The sequence below is a fragment of the Crocuta crocuta genome, unplaced genomic scaffold (genome assembly GCF_008692635.1).
Source record: "Crocuta crocuta isolate KB4526 unplaced genomic scaffold, BGI_CrCroc_1.0 scaffold943, whole genome shotgun sequence".
In the NCBI taxonomy this organism is placed as follows: Eukaryota; Metazoa; Chordata; class Mammalia; order Carnivora; family Hyaenidae; genus Crocuta; species Crocuta crocuta.
Genome location: NW_027528208.1, coordinates 539,419 through 542,840, shown reverse-complemented (window position 1 = coordinate 542,840; position 3,422 = coordinate 539,419). Strand labels below are relative to the sequence as shown.

At 42.7% G+C, this 3,422-nt stretch overlaps 1 protein-coding gene across 1 annotated transcript in view; it reads right to left on the bottom strand.

The window, feature by feature from the left end:
• Positions 1-3,422, bottom strand: part of HDAC6 (histone deacetylase 6) — a 21,165-nt gene that overhangs the window by 9,436 nt on the left and 8,307 nt on the right. The window lies entirely within an intron of this gene.

Genomic DNA, 3,422 nt, shown 5'->3' with positions numbered 1-3,422 from the left:
CAGAAGGAGTGGGGCGGGGGGGGGAGTGGGGAGGAGAGGCAGAGAGAGAGAGGGAGACAGGATCTGAAGCTGACTCTGCACTGACAGCAGACAGCCTGATGTGGGCCTTGAACTCGTGAACTATGAGATCGTGACCTGAGCTGGAGTCGGTCACTCAGCCGATTGAGCCACCCAGGTGCTGCTACTTCTTGTATTTTATAGGTGAGAAACTGAGCAGTGAGGACTGATACATGGAACAGACACTGAAGACACATAGGTACATGTTCTGATAGAAAGTCCAGTAGGAGGTTGTGTGCGGGAGAGCTTCATTCTGACTGGGGTGACCAAAATGAATAATCTCCCATCCATCCATCCATCCATCTATTCATCCACTTGCTGTCTTGTTCCAGAAAGAATTTAAGGCAGCAGTTTTTTTTTTTTCAGGGAATACAAGAAATAGTGGTAAGCAATGAATCTAGACCAACTTAGTCACATTTTAATAAATTAGGTTGTGAAATTTCATGCAACTGATATAGAGAGATTCTTGAAATTAAATTAAAATATCTAGGAATTGGGGAATGAAACCCATGTGAATGTTCTAGTCTTGAGTAGGTGGGAGATGACTTTTTTACTTTTAACTCTGATAAATATCGGTTTTAAACTTTTTTTAAAGTTTATTTCGAGGTGCCTGTGTGGCTCAGTCAGTTAAGTGTTGGGCTCTTGGTCTTGGCTCAGGTCATGATCTCATAGTTCGTGATTTCAAGCCCTGAACTGGGTTCTGTGGTGACAGAGAGCCTGTTTTGGATTCTCTCTCCCTTTGNTCATAACCTGAGCCAAAATCAAGACTCAGACGCTTAACTGACTGAGCCACCCAAGTTCCCCTCTAAACTTTTTGTAAAAATAGAGAATCCTAAGCAGGCTCCATGCTGTCAGCGCAGAGCCTGACTACATGGGGCTCGATCTCTCCAATTGTGAGATCATGACTTGAGCTGAGATGAAGAATTGTCACTTAACCATAAGCCACCCAGGGGCCCCTAAACTTTTTTTTTTTTTTAGTAAGTTAACGAGTAGAGGAAGACAAATACACAGTAAGACATAAAGATGATCATTAGGGAAGAAAGAAATAAAGAAAATATTGGAAGAAAGCCAATCCCATGAGACCCACCAGAGCCAGCAGAAGAATGAACACCCAAGGAAACTAAGTTTATAAAGCACATAGCAGGAGGAGGAGGTTTTAAAATAAGTTCCACTAATTTCCAATGAAAGAATGATGGACTGATAGCACACGTTGACCTCTTTGCTCTTTCACAATCCCAGTCAAAAGACAGTAAAGGGAACTTTAAACAGGTATCATCCCAGAAAGACAGAGAATGGAAGAAAGGATGTCAGACAATTAGAGACTTCGACAAATCTCTGGAAAATAGTCTTTGAGGCCCCAGGGGACACAGAGGGCCCTCTCTCGTGCTGAGCAGGTCAGGGAGGGCACCCCAGATAACCTGAGGTTTTCTTTCTGGAGAAATCAAGTACAGATCCAGGTAAATATACACACAATCAATTCTGAATAGCTAATTCACTGAATGACCAATTCACTAGGTTTACTTCTTTTTTTAAGTTTAGTTATTTACTGTGAGAGAGAATGAGTGAGTAGAGCAAGGGCAGAGAGAGAATTACAAGCAGGCTTTGCACTATCAGTGCAGAACCCTACGCAGGGCTTGAACTCATGAACCATGAGATCATGACTTGAGCCAAGTTCAAGAGTCAGATTCTTAACCGACTGAGCCACTTAGGTATCCCTACTTGCTTATTTTAACTACCTAACTTTAGTTTACCTGTTTTTGTCATCTTTGTAATAGTATTTTAAGGCCTGATCAATTTGTCTCCATCCAGGACCCTGCTGATGGAGTTAAGAGCCTGAGGGATGGAGAGCTAGGACACTGAAGGGCACAGGTAAGTGGTTTTTCTCATTTATACATTCTTACTCATGGAAGAAGAATGCACTGAATATATTCACAATTTTTCATATCTGTGGATATCGTCAATGATACATCCACAAAAGAACACAGCTGCAGCCTCCAATGGATTTACTAAAACAAAAAGAATGATTAATAACATCAGAGAATTATTGTCAATTCGCTTAGAGATGATACTATGGCTATGCTTTTTAAAAAATTAAAAAATATATGCTCTATGTTTTAGAGATAAACTCTAGAATATTTAGAGAAAAAATGATATGGTATCTGGGATTCACTTCAAAATATTACAGGAAGATGGCAGTAAGGGCAGGTNGCTTCCCCCTGCAAGAGTGGAGCCTGATGCAGGGCTCAAACTCAGGAACCTCGAGATCATGACCTAAGCCGAAATCAAGAATCTGAAGCCTAGGGTGACTGGGTGGCTCAGTCAGTTAAGCGTCTGATTTGAGCTTAGGTCGTGATCTCACGGTCCTTGAGTTTGAGCCCTAGCATTGGGCTCTGTGCTGACAGCTCAGAACCTGGAGCCTGTTTCGGATTCTGTGTCTCCCTCTCTCTCTGCTCCTCCCCTACTTGTGCTCTGCCTCTCAAAAATGAATAAACGTTTAAAATTCTTTTAATTAATTGTTTAATGTTCATTTATTTTAGAGACAGAAAGACAGAGCACAAGTGGGGGAGGGGCAGAGAGAGCCAGAGACAGAATCTGAAGCAGGCTGCAGCCTGAGCTGTCAGCACAGAGCCTGACGTGGGGCTCGAACCCATGAACCATGAGATCATGACCTGAACTGAAGCCGGACACTTAATTGACTGAGCCACCCAGGTGCCCCAAAAACTTAAAAAAAAAAAAGAATTGGAAACCCAACCGAGACACCCAGGCACCCCGAGTTGACGAATCTTGAAGCATTCAATTCACGAAGGCAGAAATGGACAAAAGAACATAGGAGGAAGAAATTAATAAAAATTAAACAGAAAACATAATGAAATATAAAAATATAAAACAGTGGAGATGGCCAAAANGTGGCTCAGTGGGTTAAGCATCCAACTTCAGCTCAGGTCATGATCTCATAGTTCATGAATCCGAGCCCTGTGTTGGGCTCTGCGCTGACAGCTCGGAGGCTGGAGCCTGCTTCNCAGTGGACACTTCCTGCCCCCATCCTAGGGAAATAACCTCTCAGGAAACAGACTCCCGTGCACCACAGTAGTGCAGCTCCACGACAGCCACCTGCCACAGTGCTTTATTCTTCAGTATAAATGCCAATTAAGAACTGCTAGACATTTGAGGAAAACCGAGAAAATCTTAAAGCATATCTTTCCCTTTCCTTCTTTCTGTTCTTAAAAAAATTTTTGAAATTTTTATTTTTGGGAGAGAGACAGAGAGAAACAGAGAAAGAAAGTGATCAGGGGAGAGGGACAGAGGGAAAGAAGGAGAGAGAATCCCAAGCAGGCTCCATGCTCAGCACATGTGGGGCTTGATCC